At 43.9% G+C, this 15,805-nt stretch overlaps 1 protein-coding gene across 2 annotated transcripts in view; it reads left to right on the top strand.

Moving 5' to 3' along the window:
• Window positions 1-15,805, top strand: part of LOC120808720 (uncharacterized) — a 151,897-nt gene that overhangs the window by 98,579 nt on the left and 37,513 nt on the right. For both annotated transcript variants that reach the window (XM_078082734.1, XM_078082733.1), the window contains one exon: window positions 13,975-14,167. The gene's annotated coding sequence lies outside the window, so the exon portion shown is untranslated. The remainder of the gene's footprint in view (window positions 1-13,974; window positions 14,168-15,805) is intronic.

Raw genomic sequence — 15,805 nt, 5'->3', positions numbered from 1 at the left:
GAGGGTACAAGGTACTGCGGGTTTTGCATGCACTCGCTTGCTAAAATGTTGGATGTTTGTTCCTGTTTTCATCAATGACGAACATCAGGGTATCGGGTTCTGGTCAACCAAATAGTACCTAATTTAGGGAGAGGCAGGAAATCAGAAACAAATGGCGTTATAAACCACAAACGTAGCTGGAGGGGAGAGTCTGTCAGTGAGCCCAAACACAGCATTTCCTCTCAGGTAAGTGTTTCCTCTGCTTAACTAAAGCAACATCTTTGAAGCCATTTGATTCGCTCGGGATCTGGCTTCCGAATCCATTCAACAATTTAGCAATTTACATCAAAAGTTACTACCCCCGTGCGTTATTGGTGCCTATGCCCACTTTTATCAGTTGGGATTTCATGGCTACACTTAACTGATGCTTTTGAGGAAGGCTTTTTCTAACTGGCTTATGTTTATTTAGAATTCCTCGGATGAGTTGTTCCGCAACTTCTTCCTTCCCAGTCAAAGTTTGAGTTGTTCTTTCACGTGTATCTTTGAGTATAAATTACTGATAATACTGTAAAATGGATACACAGTTGAATTCTGTCATTGAATGTATAACTTTACATGGCGAGGAATCATTGAAAGCTGAAAACAGGTGGAATATGTTCATTTTTCATTCATTTTTCATTCATTCATTTTTGAAAATGGAAATGCCGCAGTTGCTGTTGTGTTCTGCCCATGTGAGTCCAAGGCCTAACAGATGATTAAATGTCTTTCCTCTTATTCTGAATACCAACAATATACGCTTTCTTTCTTTTTTTTAGCAAATGGATACAGCAATATTGTTTCAGAGTGAAGTACTGTATCCTGTGACGGTAAATCAAATATACCTTGTATCCTGTGGAAACAACAAGCACCTCAGCCTTCGAGCCTGAAGCACCAAACAATCAGCTGTGACCTTTACCCCATCTGTGCACTTTCTCTGTGTCCTTAGAGCACCGGGGGCAGAGGCGTGGAGATAATAATGCCCTGTCACCTGCCAGGACTTTTGGCTCATGACTTATTTAATTAACCCATATTCCAGTTTTGTTTGATGGACAAAATATAACAATTTGCACCCAGTTCTGTGAAAATAACAGTTAGCTACAAGCTGGACTTCACCACTTTACCTGATTTGAATGCAAACCTTGTGAGATCATAAAGTCTCCCAGAAGGGAGATTTAGCAACGACGCCAGGAGGGGAAGAAGAAGCCAGAGTTAACGCACTCCATGAGTAAAGCACAGACGCACAATGTGCAGATGCAATCACACACTGTACCCTGGCACTGGTTAACAATAAGACGGAGGGGAGTAGCGGTTTGTCAATTCAATCAGACAGACGATAGGTAAATGCTTATTTTTGTGAAGTTGGGGCAGATGTTTTTCCAGCGGTAAAGTTATTCTGAGAGTGTGCTTACTAAGCAGAGATACAGCGTGAAGGGTGAGTGGGAACGCTGCGTCTGGCCATCATCCTCGCCTTTTCCACCTTTCTTTGAAGTAACTTAAGTGAAACAAGACTACTGCCGTATCATTTCGTTCTCCACACAGCCAATGAATGGGCGAGGAAGCGAGAGGGAGAGAATTCTTTTGAGAAGTCAAGTTTGCACAAACTTAAATGACTGTGACTCAGGTTTCCTCTATTTGTATATGAGTGTGTGCATGTGTGGATTCGTGGTTGCATGGCTCTATGTGTCTGTTGTGTGAGCATGCATGTGTTTGTCATAATAGTAAAAGTCCTTAACTCCTCGTGGCCGCAGCTCTGTGGTCACATGGACTAGACGGACTCAGACATCACTCTCACACACACACACACACACACACACACACACGTACACTCCGAGCACCTTGAGGTGACTCCCCATGGCAGGGGGCCCAGTGTGTCACAAAACCGCAAAGCTGTACATTCCCAGACTCTAAGTGGGATTAGATTAACAAAGTGGAAAACTTTGCATCTGTAGGCAAAGGCTGTGCTTAGTCTGATTGAATCTGTTTATCTGCACATGCACATAAACAGGGTCCGTAAGAGTCATGTCAGCTTAAGGAATGTGGGAAGAAGCGGTCTGAACTGGTTGTATTTCTATTACATTATGTGAATGTTCTCCAGTAAGCCTCCATGGGCCAGCATTTTATAGCTGCATAAATGGCTCTGTGGGCCACATGCCTGTTTTTAGCTACAGTAGTATATCATCTTACACTAAATGGCGTTTTTGATTGGTGGTAAATTGTGGGTAACTCATTGCTACCATGTTGGCTTCAGATTATTATTTTGACAGTTTTAACAGAAAACTATAAGGACACTGTTAACAACTCACACCCCAGACTGTTTTGTAAAAACAACCCGTATGAAATGTATTATTTAGCTGTAAACTGCACCTGTACAGTGTTTGAGCAGTTTAACGTCCATATGACTGCATGAAATGCACGTGTGCCAGACTTTTGGACTGTGAAAGGTGCTTTTATTCTTTAGGAGCGGGGTGTCTGATGGGAGGGTTTAGATGAGCATATGGAGAGTGTTATGGCATGCTTCTTTGTGCTGCAGGAATGGTTCCCTTGATTATGGTGATGCTTAATTTCTACCACAGACACTTTTAGGAGTGTACCCACATTTTAGGGTTGAGTATTGCTTTCAGTACATCATAGAAAAAGAATGATAGGCTGCAACATTTTGTTCTGGAACATTTTTTACAAGGCTGTTTGTGTGTGTGTGTGTGTGTGTGTGTGTGTTTGTGTTTGGAGACAGATGAAAGCCGCGTGTGTATTGTTTTTACTTTGATAGGGTCCAGTATTCATTAAAGCGGCATGGAGTGGGTAGAGGCTGGTGAGAGTGGGCTTATTGTGGGCGGGCCTGGTGGTAATAACCCGCTCACTCCATTTGCAAGTCCGCGATAATTGCCTGAAAATACAACCGACCATGAGAACGCTGCATTCAAGTTCAAAGCATCAAAAGTATCTGACAGCGACGGTTGGCAGATGCTGCAGAGGAAAGTAACAGCAAATAGAGACGGGGTGTGGTAAGCAGTGCAGAGTAAGCAGTGATGTGCTGAGGGAGAGAAGAGGAGCACGATGCCACCATCTGCTAGCCACATGCGCACCCCACAGCAGTCACATAAATCTCAGCCGAGTTCAACAATGCAGGGCTGCATTCCACCGGGCTGAACGTGCGCTGGCTAGCTACCTCAACAGAAGTGTGCTGCTCATGTGACATTCGCGTTCAAGCCATACACTCAGCCAAATGGATCGTGACAAAGCACAATGAATAGACCTGGACACTGGAATTCATTGGAGTATTCAAGAATTGAATCAGCAACTCAACAACTCATTTTACGTTGTCCTTTCAATGCTCCGTTTTAATTGTCCCGTCAAAGCACTGCGGGTGAACTGTGCAATTGAAAGCCCAGCCAACGAGAAGGCCTGGGCAGGAACATCACAGTCGCAGTGTGGCAGCTTGGAAGTGGGGGCAATGCTCCAAGAACAACATCAAAAACGTTGCAGCAGAAGCGGTACAGTTCAACTGTGCCGAGCAATGATCGGCGGAATTGGTTACAAGGTGACATCCAGCCAAAGGTCTTGCTTACAGCGCAGGAACACAATGACACTATGGTTGCTTTAAGGAGAGGGAAAGCATGAAATAACCATAGCCTCCGGGTGTGCCATTGCTCTACGCCCATCCTTCATCAGTCCTCCATCAGCATACTTCTGCTATGAGGCCACAAGATTCACAGCCAAAGTGGCCGCTGTCCTTATATATAATATAACCGAGGACAGCGGGGAACACTCACAGAGGCTACGGGAGACGGCCAATGAATTCCCAATTGTCCAAATACATTAAGCACATTGACAGCTGATGAAAGCCTTTGGCCTGTGAGATTACTATTGATCCAACTGGCTGTCCTCAAACAACAACGCCTAGTTTGTCGATTATTCTATGGTTTTAACTTCTTCCTGCTATTATTTAATCTGGTTTACTGTTATCACAGCACATATCACAGCACATACTACAAATAGTAGTAATATCTTCCTCTCTGACTGCTGGAGGGACGTAAAGCGCTGCGTTGCATCAAGATGGGCTGATTATGCAGCTAATAACATGCTCAGTCAGCAGCTGCAGGACAGGGACAACTGTGACTTCCTGAATCCAAAATACTGAAACTATTGTTGAGTCAGACTTATCCCTGCAGCAGCAATCTCATTAAGTTGTGATATTTAATATTTAAACATGTACTGCACAGGTTGAATGTGCAACCTTTATTTTAGATTTAGATTCAGAGCGTTTGCTTATAGGGATACTTAGCGGGTTGCTCAGTCAACATGATTTGGTGATATGATAGTGATAAATGGACGAGCTGAGTTTGTAAATCTATCCATTCTGTGCATAACACAAAACGAATCACTAAAGGGAAGATGAAAGCTCATATCTCCCGTAGCCATATCAAATAAGATGTTCAAAGAAATATCATAATTACTAAGGGGGATGATCAAAACAAAATTGATGAAAGAAACAATCGTGTCATACACCTCTAGTTGCGCTCCTCTTTGTCTGCCCTGCAAAGCATAAAACTTGTCCATCTTGCCTATCTTTATGTCTACTTTTTTTTCTCTTATACTTCTTCCTTTTATGATCAGCCAGCAGTTTTTGGACATGTGAGACGTAAAAAGAAAATGCACGAAAGAGAAGAAGAAAGAAAGGACAGTTCTAAAGGAATATGGCTTGTATTAATCTGGAAATATTGCTTTACCTCATCTGAACTAAATTACTGGCCTGAACTTGCTGTCCTCAGAAAGCAGGCCGAGCGCCACCGGCGGCCCAGATGGGCCAGGAGTGGTCGGCAGATTTGTCACCGAGACCGCGGTGAGCACATGAACCCCTGTTCTGTCGTGCTCTTTAACTGGATGGATTCGAACGGGTTTCTTTGTTGTTTTTGGGGCTCTTATTTTGTATGCCGCGTCTCTGGAGATGATCCTTTGACCTGTATCTTTGTGGCTTATTCCATGTCTATTGTTAAGAGGCCTTAACAAGAACTATGAGCAGAAGATAATAGGAACTCATCAGTTTTTGTAAATTTCCTGCTAGTTCATGACAGCATTTGAACAATTCTGTGGACGACCTTATAAACACAGTCATAGTAGTGCCTGGTTGTTGTTTAAGACCTGACTGCACATTGCTGGAGGCCATGAAATCTATAGTTGGACGAGTGGAGCATGCTTATGGCGCGACTAACGCTTTCCAAGGCGCGTGCGGTTTCCACTGGTGAAAAGCAGGGGCAGGCACAAGTGACTGTAACTTCTCTCACTGACACTCCCAGACATTTAAGGCTGCCATTGCACGTGCTACGAGTAAACACCAGCCCATCTGCTCCTTCTTTCACCATCACTTGAGCAAAAGTGTCACACAAAAATGTTACCATGCTATAGACAGGAGTTCCAGTCGAATACAGATGTATAACTATCATGTCATAAATCAATGGCCAGTGGCATTAAGTCTAGAAATTCTTGTTGTGATGTTTGCACATGACTCCACCTGTCAGAGATGAAGGTCAAAGGTTCTCAAACTGTGCGCAGAGCCATCAGAAGAAAGGCTTCCCGGCCTCACTCTCCTCTGGTGTTTAACAGCGCTTGACTCCAGAGATACAAAGAGGCTTTTTGTTGACATTTGGTCCGAAGGAAGCCCACAGCGGAGGCGTGTTTGTGTTCTTCCGTCAACTGAAGTACCTGCCTTTTAAAAAAAATTACAAGACAAAAGAACGCTGTGATTTGTTCCCAAAAAACATCTTTCTTGAGAGAAATCATAAATAAACTTGATGGCTTTGACAACAGTCTCTGACAGAAACCAGCAGGAAGGTTACAGCAGTTGTGAGTGCCAGGGGGTGAACAGGGTCATGCTTCAGCCACAAAAACAAACGCGAAACACATGCTGCACGTACCATACTCTGCATCTGTACTTACATATTTAAATCATGGGAAAGCAGATGAAATACTGATCGTGAAGACATCAATTAATCAATCATTACGGCCAGTAATGTAAAATACTGTATTTGCAATGATTATTCTCAAAGCTTATGATCTTAGGTGTCAGTTTTAAGTTTAAAGGAATACAAGAATTTACCTAAATTAAACGGCCCTTGAGCAGTCGGAGTGCCAAATTACATTGAGTACCTGCTCTTAAAACCTCTGATCTGTTATTAATATTTTCTAATGTAATACAACTGCCTGCAAGTGAGCAGCTCTGCATTTTGACAGGAATCTGCATTACAGCCCTCCTTTGATTGTTTCCCATAAAATCCATACGCTGTATATGATCTATGGAGTAACAGCGTCGTCAAAATAGCTGAAACCAACAGGAACACAGATACTAGTGATTCAACTTCATGTATCAAATAACAATATTCTATTGTGCAGCTTCAGCTTAATGCCACATTATCATCATATAAGGAAGTATCTTCTGCTTGCACATGCACGATCATATTTCCCAGTATCGTTGCAAATTAACTCTTTAGAGAGCCGGCTATTTTGTGAACGAAAGTGTCTGGCATCTAACAACAAAAAGTTGGCCTGAGCCTCATTCGCAGGAGAGCTGGATTCTGGTCAGTGTCTCAGTGTGTTTGTACATTTACCTGGTTTACGTATAGCCGACCTCTGACCTCAGGAAACACATCCCCGTGGGAGAGGGAAATGTGCTTGTTAGAGGCCCACGCCTGGGCAGCGGAGTGGTTTTATACACAGACTGGCATTATCTGCATCTCCTGCCCCACTCAAAGGCCAGCCCCACTAAATATACCCTGCGAGGCCTTCCCAGGCTTTTCTGGGCTGAGGAGATGCGGTCAATGCTTGGACCAAAGGCCAATGGCATGTCTGTCGACCTCCATGGAAAGTATTTTAAGGTCAATTACAGGGTACAGTGCCTTTAGATGGCCGACTGGTGCTGAGGAGGCCTCATATTAAAGGTTTATGTGGAGAAGGACCAGAGAAGATTGCCTTAGCTCACCCCAGCTCTCATTGTTACCACACAACCATTAGGACAGTCAACTCTCAAGGCTTCATGGGTGATGTGTGCTCTGTGTGCTAAAACATAGAGGACTTGTCAAGCAGCACCAATTTATAAGTTACATTGTTATAAAACCCAAATATCACTCCAACCCTTTTTTCCAAATCTGTGAGCTTTTCCTTTGACTTTAGAGGTTAGATATGTCTTCCTGCAAGCTCAACATTGCATACAATGCTGGGCACAACGTAGGGACATTGTTATTAATCACTACAATAATAAATAAATATAAATAAACAGGGCACCATCGTAAAAAGGGACTTGTAACCAAACCATAAACCAAATCTTATAATTGATATTCTCTCTTTAAGAGCGAGGAATTTGGAGGTTTCAGTTCGTACACCGGCTGTGTTTCACGTTTTCACATGTACAGAGAAATTGACAGAACCTCCTTAAAGTATAACAGGGTTTATTACCTTCCAACAATACTAATCTGAGCAATACCTTTTGAAATCAACAAAAGCTAACAAATAAAAACATGCATTTACGCATATGGAGTGGGAGGTGTGTGTGCGTACATGTGAGCTAGCTGCTAAGCTAAGCTAACGACCACATGGCAGGCCATGTGTGGCTGTGTTTGTACACCACGTGTGTTCCTCCCATAGTTAAACATCTGTCTGTAGGTAAATCTATATGTGTGGAGGGACAGGTGTGTCGGTTAGTTCATGATAAAAAGCAAGAAAAAGCAAGAAGGAAAGGCTCAAAGCAAAGGATCTTATGTGAGTACAGTAACAGTGAGACACGATTGGTTAACTTCATCACCCTGTCACGCACTTCATAAACATGCACCGTCACTGGATAAACAATACAGTAAACATACAAGTAAAAATACAACACATGCTAATCTAACTTCTGCCAGAGACGTAGCCTTACTGTGGGTTGTTAGGGTTTGCTGTGTTACCTCGAGTCACGTTTAACTGCGTATCCGCTCGGTCCTTTGCTGCACGGATCGATTGGGGATCTTGTGAACTGTTGGGTTTCTTGGTGACGCAAAAGCAGTTCGCACTCTCTAACGAGGGAGGGGGGTAGAGGAAGGTTTCTTTCTTGTTGCTGCCCTGACGTGAGGACCGCTCTGGAGCAGCTAGAATAAGGATTTCACCGACGAGGTCTTGTTGGGAAAGTGTTGGGTTGGAGAGGCCTAACCGCTGAAGGCTGGAGAGCCTGAATGCATAATCCTATCATCTGCATGTGTCGATTCGAAAAGTTGATTTGAGGAGGCGCTTAGCCTTATATTGACTATGGTCAGTTCGTAAAAGAACGTTTTTTAGAGGGGGGAGTCGCTTATCTGTTTTACCTGTTTTACCAAGAGAGAGAAACCACACCGATATACAAGGACAAATTCCTTGCGGGTATTTATGTCCTGTAGCAGCAATGCATTCAAAAGTCAGCCTTGGTTTTATGCTATGGCGGGAGCCCAACAACACTTCACAGTAATTATTACTAAAAAAAGCGTTAATCTTTTTCAAACTCTGTCTTAAAACAGCATTCACAGGCATGTATGTTCATTGAACACATGAAGGAATTCGAAAGAGTTATGGGTCACTGCAATTACTCAACATGTCCATGCATGCTGTGTGCGACCTTTGATTCCAATGTAAAATATTGAGCTCTACTTCTGTGAAAGAAATCCATATGAAGTTCATCTAAAGCTATAAAGGTTTATAGTTGTTTTTTTTCACAAGCTATAGTGTGCAATAAATAGATGATTAGATCTATTTTTAGAATAGAAGGTACCCGCTAGATTTGGAAACGCCAGATTTAGTCAGATATTAGTATTAGATATTTAGTCTCATATTATGCTTGATAGAACTTGCAGTAATTGCAATTTGGTGTATTCTGACCTGCATCTCCTACATTGGATTTGCGCTAAATGAATATCATTAATGATAAAGATGATGTGAGTCTTCTTAAAAGATGAGTTATTTTTATTACCATTTTTCATTTTTATTGGAGTATTTGTAAAATCCCCTTTTCTCTCAAACATTCATTCTTTCTGACGACGGAAACATTTGGGGTTTTAAACCATACGGACACAGATATATAATAATATATAACTACAGAATGGCAAACATACTGAGGACTTATCCTAATCCTTCTCTCCCTCATATTCACTCACACAAACCACGTTCCCTCTGCTTAGGCCACACACAGATCCACACAGCTGACCAGCGCTCAATATAAATGAAGATTTTAGTCCCTTTCATTCCACCACAAATCCAGACGGCAATAAATAAAAAGGCCTGTCAAAATATTTTCTACCCCACAGAGAGGGGGGGGCGGGGTGGAAGTTACAGTAGACACCATTCACGTCCGTGCGTTTGGAGAAGGTTTGGAGTTGGTGGCTTTGGTCATGAAGAGTGAAGTATTGATGGGACAAAAGTGAGGGGAAGGATTCAAAGGCCCATTTGTGCCGATGAGGGCCGAGCATCTCTGTGTTTGGTTTGCTCTGGTTCTGCTTCAGTTCAATGGCAGCTCTATCAATACTTCAGATGATGACAATATAAATGCACCACTAGGGGAAATCCAAAGTGGAAGCATTTAAGTGTGTCTTAGTAGTTCACCTCATCGCCTTATAGCTGTGCAGCGAAATAAATTCCATTTTGAGTCAGTAACCCTTCAATAAGCTAAGCTTAGCCTGAGACACTAGTCCAGTAATGCGTCATACGGTTATGAGAAAGTTGTTTTCACTGTGTGAACATGATTAGCGGAAACTTTTTTTTAAAGTGAGCTAGGGTGAAACTCAAACACGCATAAAAGGAAGCTCTTATTCATAAATATATAATGGTTCATCAGGTTCAACCAAGGTATTTATTGTTCTTTCGGGAAGATAATTCTATGGAGACTGTAAAATTCCCATGATGATGTGTTTGGATCCCAGCCCCCAACGGGCGACGGCAGGACACACCCTGAGCAGGTTGCCCGACTATCACAGAGCTGACGCGTCCATTCTCACATTGTAAAACTATAGATAGCAGCCAACCTGCATGTGTTTAGACTGTGGAAGCAGGAAAACCTTGAGAAAACAGCCAGTTAATGGTGGAGGAACACGGATGGGAAACAAAACCTGGCTCCTCATGCTGTGAGGGGACAGTGGTAACCACCGACCGCCGCGGAGCCGCCACCTCACGCAGTACACAGGTGTGTAGGTGGTAGACGGGTGTAACCATAACACACGAGGCAGGAGTTTGCCGCCCATCACAGAACTAAATTTGGTATAAAATTCTGTCTTTTAAGTAATAGCATTACCTGCGCGTCACAGTGTTGAGCATGAAAGAAGTGTACAGGATGTTGTGCACGCTGCCATCATTGTTATTTCTTTGGGGTTAAGTCACGGTAACTTGATTATTTTAAAAGGGCAGAATATCCTTATGTCTGTTAAAATGCCACAATCCCCACTTTAGCTCACTGGGGTACAGCTAATCTGTAACCGCCCACTCAGTTCTGAGATCCAATAAAATTTCTAGCATCATTTTACCGTAAGTAGAAATGGTCCCCATGAGTTTCAAGTCAAATTAAACAGCAAAAAAAAAAGTTTGGCATTAGTATTAAATTAATGCTTCCTAAATATAACTACGAAGTAACCCTAATATTACATCAGTCATAATTTATTTGTCATAATCTTAATCTGTATGCACCTGTATGTATGTAATGTAACATAGCCACATACTGCAGATACTCCAATAACAATCCAATGAAGATGTTCTTCCCCGTCTTTTTTGGGGGGATTAGGAATAAAGGATTGACTCAGGGCAGGAAAATGGTACTTGGAAAAGAATCCATCTGTCGTTCCCTTTCTTCAACTCTTACACTTTCACTTCTGAACCCTTAAATCCCACCTTAACTCCTTCCAGTCCGGACCCCCGCCTCGTTTCCCTGGGAACATCATCACTCCTGGTCCACATGAATGGGCGAGTACACATCGCCAACCTGCTATGTCTACACTGGCAGGGGTACCCCGTGTTTGCCCCGGGGGAGAACATGCGTCGGCCAGAAATGGCGCACCAGGGTGCGATGGCTGTGCTCCGCCGGTAATGGCCCGGCGGAGGTGTGAGATTCCAGCAGCCAAGGCTGGCCTTCTCGGCCCGGCTCCTCCAGAGCCCAAATGCCGCGCAGACAGAGGGGAGTTCCACTTTTTAGGAAACCATCATCGCTTGTGTCTGAGATAACACCCAGAGTCTTTTTACATGGGCCCTTTCTTACCTCAGTGCGCAAACAAACAACACGCTCATAGAGCTAGTTTGTGAAACTCCTGCAGCAAATTCTTAATGTTATGGTTTTTATTGGACATTTCAGCTATGTAGTCAGTGACTCATGGAATACAGCGCACATGTAGTCACCCTCACTTTGCCTAATTAAGAGTCACAGGAGTGTTGGCGTGGTTGTTGATGGAGAGCTATTTCATTTGGGCTCCATGGTGCCAGCAACATGACCTGGGACGACCCCGCTGAACATCCTCACTGCAAGTGCAGCAAAATTAGGCTAGAACTATTATTTTCAGGAATCAGGCACCAGGAATTAGGAACGTTTATTGCGAAAATATGTTAGACATAAAAGGAATTTGCATAACATTGGACAGTAAGACAACGAGACAATGGACAACAAGACAAATAACATTGTGCAAGACAAATGACATTTTTCATTTCGGAAGTAAACCTGTGTGATTACTGTTTTTAAGAGGCCTGTATGTCATAAAGCCACATGCGTGAGGAACCGTAGTAAACGTTGATGAAGATCACATTGTAGGCCCAATAGTTTAATAATTCATTTTACATCAAAGACACAAGTCTTGTTCGTGTTTAGCACACAGTAACGGCTGTGAGTCAGAGTTCACCCGCTGCTTTGGTGCACAGTGTGGCACACAGTCAGGCTACAACACCTCATTCCACTGTCATCTTGGCATGGCTACCTTCATTCATGTTTTCTTCTTGTCTAGAATGGCTTCCTAAATGCCGTCTCTGTGTATTTTTCAGAGGAAAAGACAAGCCGACATTCACTTTCCAAAGGGAATGTCGGAAACCTTTTTCTGCTTTAGGTATTTATATTTAGTAATAATTGTATACTGGATTAAGTTACCTTCAAAAGATTTATATTTATTTAGTTTTTCCACTCAGGTCCCGCATTCTGAAGCATCTCAGGTTTTCTGTTTTAAAGACACCGCAAGTTCCTTATTTTTCAATCTGTATTTTCTCTGCTTTCCATTCCAAGTCATCAAGACTGAAACCTAAAGTTCAGCATCATGGAGCACATGCAGTCTGTATGTGTTTGGGTCTTTGGAGTGAAATCAGTTTGCAATAAAGGAAAGATTCAGTAAAGATGTGTATGTGCATTGCACCAGATTTAATGAATCATTTAAATGAATGTGGGAGGAATTTTCCTCCCAAAGGAACTCGGTGCATAGCAACAGTTGTGTAAAACGGTCAGTGTAAACTTTGTCTCATTACAGCTCAACTCAACCCCTAGTGGCTGGATAGAATATTGTGTCCTCTCAGTAAATTCCACCTCAACCCTAAATCCCAGTTTAGACTCAGTTTAAAATCAGTCAACACCCCGATCCAACTGTCTTTCCTTATTATATGGGCACATGATAATTCTATCTATTTACTGTTGTTATGCTAATGACAACACTTGATTATGTAGAAGACAGCAAACAAATAACCGGTTTCAGCTGTTGTATTATTATTTTTTTTTCTGTCTCCCTTGTCTCTGTTGTCCCCCCTCGGACGCGGCGCCCCGTAACCCCACTGTACTGTTTTGTGTACATATGTAAAGTTGAAACTGTTATGCCACAGAGAGCGTCTTTGTAGGTGTTAATGGTGGCATGGGAGGTCGTTGGAGATCTGCATGATCCCTGCCGGCCTCGTCATGTGTTCTCTTTTCTATTCCACCGTATACACCAAATGACCCTTTCTGAGATCCTGCGAATACCCTTCAACCTGCAGTCCTCTACGCTGTTATATGCAAATCTCTGGCCGCAGCATAGCTCGGTGGAGGGGGAGGGGGGGGGGCAGGGTGCAGAGCTTTCCTGGGTTGAGCGTGCCCAGCCCCTGATAATTACAGACAGTAAACAGCCAGTGCTTTAATGCCCCCCCCCCCCCCAACTCGTCTGATGGGCAGAACGTTCAGTGAGAAGAAAAGACAGAGGATGAGAAGGAAAAGAGAGTCTGAAAAAACTCTCAACCTTATTTTGGGTGTTGATGTTAGCCATTTGCAAAGAGTTAGAAACACAAACACGGAGGCAGACGTTTCCCCCGCCCGCTACACAGATACTCCTTTTTTAGCAGCCTTTTGATGTGATCTTTCTTAGAGTAAGTCCTAATTAGAGCTTACGGCAACCCCTGTTTAACTATGTCCCTGCTCGTTTTTCTTTTCTCTGAAAAACAGTGAAATTGATCACCAGTCTCTCTCTCCCTCTCTCTCTCTACCTCATACTCTCTGAGTGTCTTTTCTTTCCGTCTGGGCGTCCAGAGTTTGTCCTCCTCCCTCAGCTTCTTCGTTTTACCTCTATTATGTCACACAACGTCTTTGTCCTCCTTTACTGCCGCTAAAACCACGGAGTGTAGTAAATGTAAAATAAACAACAGGTTATAACCCACTGCTATATGCCATCTCTCTGTCTCATCACCACCCTTTCCATCTCTCTCTCTCCGTCCCTCCCTGGCGGCGCACTGCACGGCGTTTGACGGAGGTTGTCTTTGGCAGCGTGCTCCCCCCCCCCCCCCCCCCCCCCCCCTCTTGGCAGGGACGGGCCCTGGAGCTACTGGCTGGGAGTGTGGAAGGGAGGCGGGCGGGTGGGGGGGGGGGGGGGTTAGTGGAGGTGGAGGGGAGTGGAAGAGGACTCGGGAGGAGGAGGAGGGGGGTGGGGGGAGACTCGAGGGGCGGAGGCGTGGTCTGCAGCTGGTAATGAAGTCTTCTCTTTTCATCCTCAGAAGGCAGAGTGTGAGCGGACGGGCCCGAGGTCTGCGAGGCTCCACTGCTTTCTGCGCCTTCACAGCGAGCCGAGTGCCCCTCCGCTCAGCGCCAGCCTCCGACAGCTGGGTGATACAAAGAGGCCGAGTCAGAGGGACAGCGCCGCAGTCATGAGGCTTTCCTTTGTATCGGATCCACAGCATTACTCTTGAGGTAGGACTTCAGTCTGACTCACGCTTGTGTGCTGCTCCTGCCTCTCTCTCTCTCTCTCTCTCTCTCTCTCTCTCTCTCTCTCTCTCTCTCTCTCTCTCTCCCCTCTCTCCCTCTCTCTGTCTGTCTATGTTGATTGTTGTGGTGGGTCGGGGGGACGGAGGGGGGGGGGGGGGGGGGGGGGGGGTTGTCCGCTTTAGATCCCGCCTACTTGTATCTGCATGTGTGTGTGTGTGCTAGGTAAGTGTGTGTCTGTGCATGTGTGGCCATGTACACACAGTACGTGTGTGTGTTTCGTTTCCCAGTGTTTATGTATGGAAACACACTGAGTCAGCATTCAATGAAAGGTTTACATTAATGTTGACAAATGGCTCCCACTAGTCTGGCGAGGAAGAAGGTCAGAATTGAGCTGAGACCTTCTCTAAGAGAAAAGATGTGAAATCAAAAATGGGATGTGAACTGCACTAAGAGTTGATCCCGCTGTGTCTCGGCTTTGCTTGAGTTGGCAGGTATATATTTTATTTCACTTTTATTGTGGGTCTGGGCAACGGTTTGTGTAAAATACAGCTATGCAGGGATGCTACCCGTTTTAAATGAGATGTTAAATGTCCTAAAGTGCTATGTTGTTACATTCGAGTATGTATGATATATATTTCCACTGTTGATTGCTATATGAGGCAGATGGATGCAGCAGGCTATTGGGCCTCATCTCTGCAAATAAACAAGGACAAGAGACAGTCTGTACTCATCTGCAGCCCAGTGACACCAGGCTTTGAAGTCATTTCAATCCAACTGTCCTCCTCCCCGCTGGGCAATTCGGATCCGGCCTGGAACTCAGTCACTTTCATCCACATTCCCATGGAAATCCATCCATCTGTATTATTTCACTCACCTCCTTCCTGAGTTCTTGCCCCGTGACACCCGACGGTGAGGCCTTCTCCCCCTATCAACACCAGCCGTACTCTCATAGACAGTATTCCTATGGTTTCATTCTCCATCCACACTAGTCGGACATGGTTTTAGGGAATTGGTCTTTCCGATGCACTCTCCTGAAAAAAGGAAGAAAAAAAAAAAAAACCTAAGCGACTTTCCATTAGTTTTTGCTGGGCCATGAACATTATGGTTTCCCAAATGAATAGTGTACAGGAGCTCAGCTTAATTGAAAAAACACAAGCGCGGTTTGCCATGAAGGAGACGGTCTTTGTGTCAATGTTGAACTGTGCAAATGTACTTTCCAGAGCTGGCAAGAGGTAGAGACAGAGAGGAAAATAAAAAAACAGCATGTGATAGAGGACAGAGAGACTGAGGCAGATCAAATTATAACATGCAAGTGTGGAAAATCAAAAGAACTGATAGAAAAACCTCTGGGTGCAATTCAATGATGGTTTCCGAAGGAGAATAGTACTACTGAAAGTATTTCTGTGTGTTTGAAGTTGCAGTTTTGCCTCATTTGGTCTGTCAATCAGGAGAGTGGGTAGAAAATGTGGATTTTAGTGGGAAAGAATGGCACAAGAAGGCTATAATTTGCTGGTAATTAAGTCCCAAAGGGGAAAAAAATAGCAAACAGCTGACAGTAGCATCTCTCTCAAGATTTTCTCCAAACAACATCCTCCTAACTTTTAACCCAAACTATAAAGTGTC

This window comes from Gasterosteus aculeatus, chromosome X (assembly GCF_964276395.1).
Source record: "Gasterosteus aculeatus chromosome X, fGasAcu3.hap1.1, whole genome shotgun sequence".
In the NCBI taxonomy this organism is placed as follows: domain Eukaryota; kingdom Metazoa; phylum Chordata; class Actinopteri; order Perciformes; family Gasterosteidae; genus Gasterosteus; species Gasterosteus aculeatus.
Note: the sequence above shows the minus strand (reverse complement) of the source record. Positions and strands in the feature narration are given on the sequence as shown.